The following is a 12,517-nucleotide window of genomic DNA, read 5'->3' as shown; positions in this document are numbered from 1 at the left end:
CATAACCCAGGGCCGTAGGAATTTAAAACAAAGATAAGTTCAGGAACAAACAAGTCTATTCTGACACTTTCAATGTTCCCTCCGAGGACTAAATAATGGTATGAGTGATATGACCAAACATGGTCTGGTCTTTGCTTCCGTTTGTATTTCCGATCAAACTCCTGACCATACTGTTGTCACATAATCTTGATAAAGAAAATGTATAAATATTGAGCTAATTCTCCACGAAAACGTGGAAATTGCGAAAGACGGAGCAGTTTTGTTGACTGCTCTCTGACTTCAAGTTTCAGCCATTACTGCATGCAGTTGTTTACAAAAATAAAGCTTGTTATTCTGTTTTAACGAGTGTGTTGGATCTTTCTACTACAGAAGCGGGAAAATATTATCTTTGACATTAGCTTTGAGGAGAGGTTGAATAAACTCGGTTTGTTCTCACTGGAACGACAGAGATTGAGGGGCGACCTGATAGAGGTCTACAAAATTATGAGGGGCATAGACAGAGTGGATAGTCAGAGGCTTTTTCCCAGGATAGACGGGTCGATTATAGGGGGCAAAGGTTTAAGGTGCGAGGGGCAAGGTTTAGAGGAGATATACGAGGCACGTTTTGTTTACAGAGTGTAGTGGGTGTCTGGAGCTCCCTGCTGGAGGAGGTAGTGGAAGCAGGGACGATAGTGACATTTAAGGGGCGTCTTGACAAATACATGAACAGGATGGGAATAGAGGGATAGAGACCACGGAAGTGTAAAAGATTTTAGTTGAGACGGGCACCATGGTCGGCGCAGGCTTGGAGGGCCCAAGGGCCTGTTCCTGTGCTGTACTTTGTTTGTTGTTTGGAATCTGCCAGTTTTGGTTGGCTCATGTGTTCTATTACGTTTTATCCAGGATAGTTTGCCATTATCCATCTCCAGATGTTACTAAATTCTTAGACAAGTCAAAGTATGCATTTCATCTTCTGTTGAAAGGGAGTCTAACCTATTACACCTTTTCTCCATCTCAGAACTATACTGTCATTAAAATGCTCATGTATTTAGGCCCAAATACTTAATTATTTTAATAGGTTTTCACTTTGAAAAAATGAATGAATGAAAATCGCTTATTGTCACAAGTAGGCTTCAAATGAAGTTACTGTGAAAATCCCCTAGTCACCACATTCCGGCGCCTGTTCGGGGAGGCTGTTACGGGAATCGAACCGTACTGCTGGCCTGCTTTCAAAGCCAGCGATTTAGCCCTGTGCTAAACAGCCCCTTTTATTGTTTTTGTATCTAATTTCATGTGCCTTCACCACCCAGCTAGAAGGATATTTGGGTTTAGGGTTAGACAGGCGCCATCGTGTGGCTAGCTTAGAAACCGCCTCTTCCACCTTCTGGGTCGCCTGATCCTGGGCTTCCAATCTTTGCTCCACCTAGTCAATCCCCGTCTTAAGAACTCTTGTCTTTGCTTGGCAAAGCTCTCCTGGAGGAAGTCCACCAGCTGCTCCGTTGACCACGGGGCCGACAATCCCAGTCCCTGAGCCTCCGTCATATTTTTCTATTCTGCAGGCTCCATTCTCGTCTTTGACCAACGATCTCTCCTTTTCATACCACTTCTGGTCCACAAATCCATACCCTAGTGGGGAATCCTTCTCCTCTACTTCACCAATCTCCTATTTTGCCGATCAAATCCCCATAAGTCGGGGAAAAGGTCCTAAAGGTCCACCACGAGCAGGAGCTACCCAATAAGCGACCACTCACTCCAAGGCCGCCACCGGAAGTTGGCAAGGGTTAATGTCAAGGATATGATTCTGGCTAGAGCATTAGTGTTAGTGCATTTGGGTTAGGATTATAGAGTGTTCGAGTCGGGCATGGTGGCACAGTGGTTAGCACTGCTACCTCACAGCACCGAAGACCTGGATTCGATCCCAGCCCTGGGTCACTGTCCATGTGGAGTTTGCACATTCTATCCGTGCCCGCGTGGGTCTCACCCCCAATACCCAAAGATGTGCAGGGTAGGTGGATTGGCCACGCTAAACTGCCCTTGTTTTAAAAAGTAATAGGATTGGGGGGGAAGTGCTAAACTCTCACAGACACATATCAAGAACAAAACTTTTCTCAAATTTTCACAGTTGAATTTACACAGAATCAATCCATTTGTGCTTTTATTCAATAGCAGGACTTACAGAAAATAATGAGTTCAGTTCTTGCATTACAGTTTTCATAATAAACAACCAACCGTCCATCCCATTTGCCCCCTTATATTTTTTTGGAAACCCCGCCCCTCCACCTCACATCTACCCCCCCACCCCACCCCCACTACCAACTCTTGAAGGAGATAAACAACCTCCACCTTGAATAGAAGCCCTCCTCCCACTCCCTAATGGCGTACTTGGGCAGCACGGCAGCTAATGTAGTTACTGTGGAAAGCCCCTCGTCGCCACATTCCGATACCTGTTCGGGTACACAGAGGGAGAATTCAGAATGTCCAAATTACCTAACAGCACGTCTTTCGGGACTTGTGGGAGGAAACCAGAGCTCCCAGAGGAAACCCACGGGGACACGGGGAGGATGTGCAGACTCCTCACAGACAGCGACCCAAGCCGGGAATCGAACCTGGGACCCTGGAGCTGTGAAGCAACAGTGCTACCCACTGTGCTACCGTGCTGCACTGGATCTTTTTACTTTTAAGACAAAGGATAATATGGTAACTGCTCACGACTGTGAATGTTTGATAATATTGGTATAGAAAGATTAGAATACAAATTATACTTAGGTTATACAAGATGAGTTCCCAATATAAATGTGTAACCATAATCATACTTTATAAAAGTCATACAGGGCGAATACACAATAAAAGTGTATATTAATTTGGACATGTCATTAATTTAATTTATACACAATATTTAATACATTTTTAAAAAATTCCTCATTTACTTACATTATTTACACATTTGCGAACACTTCGGCTTGAGACATGACAGACATCGGAATCATTGTTACTTAAAGTTGTAAAGTTAAGAAAATTTGGAACAATGACAATCACATTCAATCTGAACAAAATGGCAGGTAGAGAAATAGAAAATGGCATAATTGCAAAATAGCTAAGATAAAGAAGCTTCCTCACAAAGTAAAATTGTATGTAAAATTACAAAATGCCATTCTTCCACTGTCTAAAAACATACCTCCCACTAAAGAATTATTTTCATGATATATTCAGCCATTGTTATTTACCATTAGGCATGATAAAATTATTGAATTTCATTTGAGAAAATAAACTTATTTGGCTGCTTAAAAAAAGTGATTCTAGGACATTATTCTAAAACAGAAACATCATGCAGGTTTTCAGCAACCCCTTAGTGCTCAAAGTGGTTTTCTGGTCAATTCAGTGCAGATCCTCTTGACCATAATTTGGAATAGAACAGTTTGGCTCCTTCACATCATAGTCATAATTCAGGGAAGTTATCACATCCCCTGGTCAGCTAGAATGGCCCATTTGTGTTGCAACGTTCTACAATATGGCCGATTTCCAAATAGACCGGAGCCTCCAGCTCTGATGTTTACCCACCCTGTTGCTGAGAGGCTGCCACGGAGTCACAGAGGGTCCTGGCGTGATGGGTACCCAATGCATAGATTGAAAATCCGGTCAGGGTGGGGAAAAAGTGCCCTTAATTAAATCCTCAAAAAGTTGAATTGGTTACCCACCAATTGTTGGCATGTGGACGAAATACAGGAGTTACTGCCTCTTCCAAAATTGGCGGAAGTTGGGACTTGGTCAAATGCCAGCATGCCTGTCAGGGATGTGAAATTGTGGCTTAGTCCACTTCCAGTCTCGACGACTCAACCAAATGAAAATTCAGCTCCTCTATTACTAAAACTTTCATAATTTTAAATTTTCATAATTTGAGGGGCTGGTTTAGCTCACTGGGCTAAATCGCTGGCTTTTAAAGCAGACCAAGGCAGGCCAGCAGCACGGTTGAATTCACGTACCAGCCTCCCCGAACAGGCGCTGGAATGTGGCGACTAGGGGCTTTTCACAGTAACTTCAGTGAAGCCTACTAGTGACAATAAGCGATTTTCATTTAATTTTTTCATTTTCATGTCTTTATTGCGTCAGCCCTCAGGCTTCTCTTTCCAGAAAGAGAAAAGAGACACACCCTATTCATCCTTTCCTCGATAAAAGGAGGCGATTGAAGAATGCATGTGGCATTTGGTGCAGGAACAATGCAGATAAGGTAATAAAAGGCACCAAACCCATCATTAGCATTGCAAACATTAATTCCATAACAGAAAATGGTCCAGGATTAAATACATTCACGGACATTTCTGAATTTACCTGCATACGAAAGAGGAAATAATCCACCAACCCACATCTCCTTAAATAATCCGGGATGATGCTCAGAAGGCCACATTTAATATCAATTCCTATTTTCATCAACTTGCCAGGCACTTCAGAAGGTACAAAATGAACCAAGGGAATACGAGGGTGATTAGAGACCAAAGATCTTCTGAAACCTAGAAATAAGTCACCTAATGTGGGAATGCAGCCACATGTAGGCAAGGCTGATTCCCTGGAAATGTGGCAGCTTCTATGGTGGTGGTTCTTTTGGTGCGAAACACAAATTATTAGATTTGTTTAATTTATTTCATCGTGACATTTATAGAATCGCTGTTGACTTGGGGTTTCAGGGGTGTCAATCAGCACCCATGTCAAGATATTTCAAGAAAAGAGGTCATTCTTAATATGTGCACCTTAATGTAAGTGCAAGCAGTCCATTTCACCATAGGGAATATCTTTCAGGCTGATGTTTGTGTCGGATAGAAAATCTGGAAAAGTAAAATTGAGATGGGGTTAGTTATTTTACATATATAAAACACAAGTAACTTTTCAAGTAACACAAGTAACGAACAACAACGAGTCAGAATACAGGAAGGAGATAGAGAACCAAGTGGAGTGGTGCAACGACAATAATCTATCCCTCAATGCCAGCAAAACTAAAGACCTGGTCACTGACGTCAGGAGGTAAAGTACTGTACACACACCTGTCAGCATCAACGGGGCCAAGATGGAGGTGGTTGACAGCTTCAAATTCCTAGGTGTGCACATCATCAACAATTTGTCCAGGTGACTTCCAGTTGCGGCTATGCCGGGGTAGGTCGCACGTTCGGCAGCTCCCGCCGTGAACGGACTTTTGGGCTCTTTTGAGGGGCCCCAGCGGCACTTGGACGATGATTCTCGGTGTGAGAAGGCAGCAGTAAGGTTCCCCCAGCACTGCATGGAGTGGACCAGGAGTGGAGCAGTCAAAAAAGTGATCTTGGAGGAGAGAGGAGAACGGGTGCAAAAAAGTAAGATGGCGGCGGGCGGAGAACAGGCAGCGTGGGCGCAATGGTCGCGGGAGCAGCAGGAGTTCCTGAAAAGCTGCTTTGCGGAGCTGAAAGCAGAGATGCTGGCCCCAATGAAAGCGTTGATTGAGAGGCTGGTGGAGACCCATAAGGCTCAAGGGACGGCGATTAGAGAGGTGCAGCAGAAAGCCTCTGAAAATGAGGACGAGATCCTGGGCCTGGCGGTGAAAGTGGAGGCGTACGAGGCGCTGCATAAAACGTGGCAGGAAAAGTTTGCGGACCTGGAGAACAGGTTGAGGAGAAAGAATCTCCGGATTCTGGGTCTCCCTGAAGGTGTGGAGGGGTCCGACATCGGGGCATATGTAGCCACGATGCTGAATACGCTAATGGGCACGGGAGCCTTCCCGAAGCCCCTGTAGCTGGATGGGGCTCACAGAGTCCTGGCAAGGAGGCTTAAGGCAAAAGAGCCGCCAAGGGCCGTAGTGGTGAGGTTTTACCTCTTCACGGACAGAGAGTGCGTCCTGAGATGGGCGAAGAAAGAACGGAGCAGCAGGTGGGAGAATACGGAGATCCGCATCTACCAAGACTGGAGTGCAGAGCTGGCCAAGAAGAGGGCAGGAATCAACCGAGCCAAGTCGGTTCTCCACCGAAAGGGGGTGAAGTTCGGGCTGTTGCAGCCAGCGCGATTGTGGGTCACTTTTCAGGACCGCCACCAGTATTTCGATACGCCAAAGGAGGCGTAGACCTTTAATCAGAACAAAAAATTGGACTCGAACTAATGGTTTGCTGTGGGTTTTGGGAAAGCTGGGGAGTGGGAAGGGGGGATTGGATGTGATGTGTGTGTTTTAATGGGCAGGGGTATTGTTTTGGAGGGGCCGCTCCTCGCGTTCGAAGGGGGGGGGGGGGGGGCAGGAGGCCCTGAGTCGTTGGGAATTGGGGGGAAGCTGCAGGAGAAAGGAGTTGCGCCACAGGGGGCGGGGCCAGCCCAGGTAGAAAATCGCGGGCTTTTTTCCTGCGCTAAAGGGGGGGGGGGGGGGGCGTGGCCCGATGGGAGGGGCGGTGCCGGAGGGGTGACCGTATCGACTTGAGGGGGGACTTTGACGGGGAATCTAAACGGGGGATCATTGGCAGAGGCGGGAGCGGCTGGGGTCAGCAGGAGTCAGCTGACTTACGGGGGTGCAATGGGGGGAGCAAGAGGGCTAGACAGGGGCCTGAACTTAAAGGGACTGAAGGCAGACGTTGCTATGTTGCAGGAGACGCACTTGAAAGTGGTGGATCAGATCAGGCTGAGAAAGGGGTGGGTGGGGCAGGTCTTTCATTTGAGCTGGATGCGAAGAATAGAGGGGTTGCAATCCTGGTGAGTAAGCGGGTGTCGTTCGAGGCGCTGAACATTGTGGCTGATAATGGGGGTCGATATGTGATGGTGAGTGGTAGGCTGCAGGGGACACGGATGATGCTGGTGAATGTGTATGCCTGAAATTGGGACGATGCAGGGTTCATGAAGTGCATGCTGAGTTGGATCACGGATCTGGAAGCGGAGAGCCTGATAATGGGGGGGGGGGGGGGGAAGAGACTTTAATACGGTACTGGACCGATCCAGGTCGAGGTTGGGCAAGAGGCTAGCTGCCGCCAAGGTTCTCAGGGGGTTTATGGATCAGATGGGGGGAGTGGATCCGTGGAGGTTTGCTAGACTGGCGGCCAGCGAGTTCTCTTTTTTCTCCCATGTGCACAAGGCCTATCCACGGATAGACTTCTTTGTGGTGAGCAGGGCACTGATTCCAAGAGTGGAGAAAACGGAATATTCGGCCATAGCGATTTCGGACCACGCCCCGCACTGGGTGGAGTTGGAGTTAGGGGAGGAAAGGGACCAGCGCCCGCTGTGGCGTTTGGACGTGGGACTGTTGGCAGATGAGGTTTGTGGGCGGGTCCGGGGGTGCATTCAGAGATACATAGAGGCCAATGATGATGGGGAAGCACCGGTTGGTGTGGTTTGGGAGGCTCTGAAAGCGGTGGTTAGGGGAGAGGTAATCTCAATTAGGGCTCACAGGGAGAAGAGAGAGAGGACGAGGTTGGTGGGGGAGATAGTGAGGGTGGATAGGAGGTATGCGGATTCCCCTGAAGAGGGGCTGCTGAAGGAGCGACGGAGCCTCCAAACGGAATTTGATTAGTTGACCACGGGGAAAGCTGAGACCCAGTGGAGGAAGGTGCAGGGGGCAGTATATGAATATGGGGAGAAGGCGAGCCAGATGCTGGCGCATCAGCTATGCAAGAGGGAGGTGGCGAGGGAAATTGGAGGAATCAAGGACAGAGGGGGGAACACGGTGCAGAGGTCGGCTAAAATAAATGAGGTATTCAGGGATTTCTATGGGAACCTGTATAAATCAGAACCCCCGGAAGGGCGGGGGGGGGGGGGGGGGGGGGGGGGGGGGGAGAGAAGAAGCAGTGGTTCCTGGACCAATTGAGGTTCCCGAGAGTGGAGGAGGGACCCCGATTGGGATAGAGGAGCTGGTTACGGGGTTGGGGAGCATGCAGGTGGGCAAGGCCCCAGGGCCTGATGGGTTCCCGGTCGAATTTTACAGGAAGTTTGTGGATCTGCTGGGCCCGCTGCTGGTGAGAACCTTCAACGAGGCGAGGGAGGAAGGGATTCTTCGCCCGACAATGTCCCGGGCGCTGATCTCGCTGATCCTTAAGCGGGACAAGGACCCGCTGCCGTGTGGCTCATATAGGCCGATCTCGCTCCTTAATGTAGATGCCAAGTTGCTGGCAAAGGTCCTAGCCACAAGGATTGAAGATTGTGTCCCCGGGGTGATACACGAGGACCAGATGGGGTTCGTGAAGAGCAGGCAGTTAAATGCAAATGTGCGGAGGCTCCTGAATGTGATCATGATGCCCTCGGAGGGTGGGGAGGCAGAAGTGGTGGCGGCAGTGGACGCGGAGAAGGCCTTTGATCGGGTGGAGTGGGAGTACCTATGGGAAGTGCTTAGCAAGTTTGGGTTCGGGGAGGGGTTCATAGGGTGGGTCAAATTGTTATACTAAGCCCCGGTGGCGAGCGTATTTACGAACCGGCGGAGATCAGAATATTTTAGGTTGTACCGTGGGATGAGACAGGGGTGCCCCCTGTTGTTTGCTTTGGCAATTGAGCCGCTGCCCATGGCTTTGAGGGAATCTAGAAACTGGAGGGGGTTGGCCTGGGGAGGGGAGGAACATCGGGTCTCGTTATATGCTGATGACCTGTTTTTGTACATCGCAGATCCAGTGGAGGGGATGGTAGAGGTTATGCGGATCCTTAGGGAGTTTGGGGACTTCTCAGGCTACAAGCTTAACGTGGGGAAGAGTGAGCTCTTTGTGGTGCATGAGAGGGGCCAGGAAAGGGGGCTGGAGGAGCTGCCGCTTAAGAGGGTGGAGAGGAGTTTCTGATATTTGGGTAGCCAGGTGGCCAGGAGTTGCGGGGCCCTGCATAAGCTTAATTTGGCGCGGTTGGTAGACCAGATGGAGGAAGACTTTAGGAGATGGGACGTGTTTCCACTCTCCCTGGCGGGCAGGGTGCAGTTCATTAAGATGACAGTCCTCCCTAGGTTCCTGTTTGTGTTCCAGTGCCTACCCATCCTCATCCCCAAGGCCTTTTTTAAGTGAGTAAGCAGGAGCATTATGGGGTTTGTATGGGCAAGTAAGACCCCGAGGGTCAAGAGGCTGTTTTAGAGCATAGTCGGGACAGGGGTGGGCTGGCGCTACCGAACCGGTGTAGTTATTACTGGGCAGCCAATGTGGCAATGATCCGGAAATTAGTAATGGAGGGAGAAGGGGTGGCGTGGAAAAGATTAGAGGCGGTGTCATGCGTGGGCACTAGCTTGGGAGCGCGGGTGATGGCACCTTTGCCGCTACCGCCGACACAGTACACCTCGAGCCCGGTGGTGGCGGCGACACTGAGGATCTGGGCGCAGTGGAGACGGCACAGGGGTGAGTCGGGGGCCTCAATTTGGTCCCCAAAACGGAATAATCATAGGTTTGCACCGGGCAGGATAGATGGCGGATTTCTAAGCTGGCATCGGGCGGGAATTAAAAGGACGGGGGACCTATTTATCGACGGGGCTTTTGCTAGCCTGTGGGCGCTGGAGAACTTTGGGTTACCCCCCGGAAACGTTTTTAGGTACATGCAGGTGAGGGAGTTTGTGAGAAGACAGGTAAGGGAATATCCGCTGCTTCCCGCATGGAGGATTCAGGACAGGGTGACCTCGGGTGAGTGGGTGGGAGAGGGCAAGGTCTCGGCGATCTATCAGGAGTTGCAGGAGGCGGAGGGAGCCTCGGTGGAGGAGCTGAAGGGCAAGTGGGAGGAGGAGCTGGATGAGGGCTTGTGGGCGGAGGCCCTGGGCAAGGTTAATTCCTCCTCGTCTTGCGCCAGGCTTAGCCTGATCCAGTTCAAAGTGGTTCACGGGGCACATATGACGGAGGCGAGGATGTGCAAGTTTTTTGGCGTGGAGGTCAGATGCGTGAGGTGCTCGGGGAGCCCAGAAAATCATGCCCATATGTTCTGGGCGTGCCCAGCGCTAGAGGGGTTCTGGAGGGGCTTCGCAAAGGTTATGTCCAAAGTCTTGGACACTCGGGTAAAACCGAGCTGGGGGCAGCAATATTCGGGTATCAGATGAGCCAGGAGTACAGGAGCCGAAAGAGGCCGGAGTTCTGGCCTTTGCGTCCTTGGTAGCCCGGAGGAGGATCCTATTAATGTAGAGAGATGTGAAACCCCCAAGCGTGGAGGCTTGGATTAATGACATGGCAGGGTTCATCAAGTTGGAGAGGATAAAGTTTGCCTTGCGTGGGTCTGTGCAAGGGTTCTCTAGGCGGTGGCAACCGTTCGTAGACTTTCTCGCGGAATGGTAGGTGGAGGTCGAGAGCAGCAGCTACCTAGGGGGGAGAAGGGGGAGGGGGGTGGCTTGGTTCTATTATTGTAAGGGGCGTTTGCCCCATTTTTGCTCTTAGAACATAGAACATAGAAAATACAGCACAGAACAGGCCCTTCGGCCCACGATGTTGTGCCGAACCTTTGTCCTAGATTAATCATAGATTATCATTGAATCTACAGTGCAGAAGGAGGCCATTCGGCCCCCTGAGTCTGCACCAGCTCTTGGAAAGAGCACCCTACCCAAACTCAACACCTCCACCCAACACCAAGGGCAATTTGGACATTAAGGGCAATTTATCATTGGCCAATTCACCTAACCCGCACATCTTTGGACTGTGGGAGGAAACCGGAGCACCCGGAGGAAACCCACGCAGACACGGGGAGGACGTGCAGACTCCGCACAGACAATGACCCAAGCCGGAATCGAACCTGGGACCATGGATCTGTGAAGCAATTGTGCTATCCACAATGCTACCGTGCTGCCCTTAAGAACAAATAAATCTACACTATATCATTTTCCCGTAATCCATGTACCGATCCAACAGCTGCTTGAAGGTCACTAATGTTTCCGACTCAACTACTTCCACAGGCAGTGCATTCCATGCCCCCACTACTCTCTGGGTAAAGAACCTACCTCTGATATCCCTCCTATATCTTCCACCTTTCACCTTAAATTTATGTCCCCTTGTAATGGTGTGTTCCACCTGGGGAAAAAGTCTCTGACTGTCTACTCTATCTATTCCCCTGATCATCTTATAAACCTCTATCAAGTCGCCCCTCATCCTTCTCCGCTCTAATGAGAAAAGGCCTAGCACCCTCAACCTTTCCTCGTAAGACCTACTCTCCATTCCAGGCAACATCCTGGTAAATCTTCTTTGCACCTTTTCCAGAGCTTCCACATCCTTCCTAAAATGAGGCGACCAGAACTGTACACAGTACTCCAAATGTGGCCTTACCAAAGTTTTGTACAGCTGCATCATCACCTCACGGCTCTTAAATTCAATCCCTCTGTTAATGAACGCGAGCACACCATAGGCCTTCTTCACAGCTCTATCCACTTGAGTGGCAACTTTCAAAGATGTATGAACATAGACCCCAAGGTCTCTCTGCTCCTCCACAATGCCAAGAACTCTACCGTTAACCCTGTATTCCGCATTCATATTTGTCCTTCCAAAATGGACAACCTCACACTTTTCAGGGTTAAACTCCATCTGCCACTTCTCAGCCCAGCTCTGCATCCTATCTATGTCTCTTTGCAGCCGACAACAGCCCTCCTTACTATCCACAACTCCACCAATCTTCGTATCATCTGCAAATTTACTGACCCACCCTTCAACTCCCTCATCCAAGTCATTAATGAAAATCACAAACAGCAGAGGACCCAGAACTGATCCCTGCGGTACACCACTGGTAACTGGGATCCAGGCTGAATATTTGCCATCCACCACCACTCTCTGACTTCTATCGGTTAGCCAGTTCGTTATCCAACTGGCCAAATTTCCCACTATCCCATGCCTCCTTACTTTGTGCAGAAGCCTACCATGGGGAACTTTATCAAATGCCTTACTAAAATCCATGTACACTACATCCACTGCTTTACCTTCATCCACATGCTTGGTCACCTCCTCAAAGAATTCAATAAGATTTGTAAGGCAAGACCTACCCCTCACAAATCCGTGCTGACTATCCCTAATCAAGCAGTGTCTTTCCAGATGCTCAGAAATCCTATCCTTCAGTACCCTTTCCATTACTTTGCCTACCACCGAAGTAAGACTAACTGGCCTGTAATTCCCAGGGTTATCCCTAGTTCCTTTTTTGAACAGGGGCACGACATTCGCCACTCTCCAATCCCCTGGTACCACCCCTGTTGACAGTGAGGACGAAAAGATAATTGCCAACGGCTCTGCAATTTCATCTCTTGCTTCCCATAGAATCCTTGGATATATCCCGTCAGGCCCGGGGGACTTGTCTATCCTCAAGTTTTTCAAAATGCCCAACACATCTTCCTTCCTAACAAGTATTCCCTCGAGCTTACCAATCTGTTTCACACTGTCCTCTCCAACAATATCGCCCCTCTCATTTGTAAATACAGAAGAAAAGTACTCATTCAAGACCTCGCCTATCTCTTCAGACTCAATACACAATCTCCCGCTACTGTCCTTGATCGGACCTACCCTCGCTCTAGTCATTCTCATATTTCTCACATATGTGTAAAAGGCCTTGGGGTTTTCCTTGATCCTACCCGCCAAAGATTGTTCATGCCCTCTCTTAGCTCTCCTAATCCCTTTCTTCAGTTCCCTCCTGGCTA

At 49.3% G+C, this 12,517-nt stretch overlaps 1 protein-coding gene across 2 annotated transcripts in view; it reads right to left on the bottom strand.

The window, feature by feature from the left end:
• Positions 1-2,117: 2,117 nt before the first annotated feature.
• The window catches only part of LOC140384413 (uncharacterized), a 48,397-nt gene continuing 37,997 nt past the window's right edge, over positions 2,118-12,517 (bottom strand). For both annotated transcript variants that reach the window (XM_072466093.1, XM_072466094.1), the window contains exon 11: positions 2,118-4,796. The gene's annotated coding sequence lies outside the window, so the exon portion shown is untranslated. The remainder of the gene's footprint in view (positions 4,797-12,517) is intronic.

This window comes from Scyliorhinus torazame, chromosome 10 (genome assembly GCF_047496885.1).
Source record: "Scyliorhinus torazame isolate Kashiwa2021f chromosome 10, sScyTor2.1, whole genome shotgun sequence".
Lineage (NCBI taxonomy): Eukaryota > Metazoa > Chordata > Chondrichthyes > Carcharhiniformes > Scyliorhinidae > Scyliorhinus > Scyliorhinus torazame.
The sequence above is the reverse complement of the archived record's forward strand: the minus strand, read 5'-3'. Positions and strand labels throughout refer to the sequence as shown.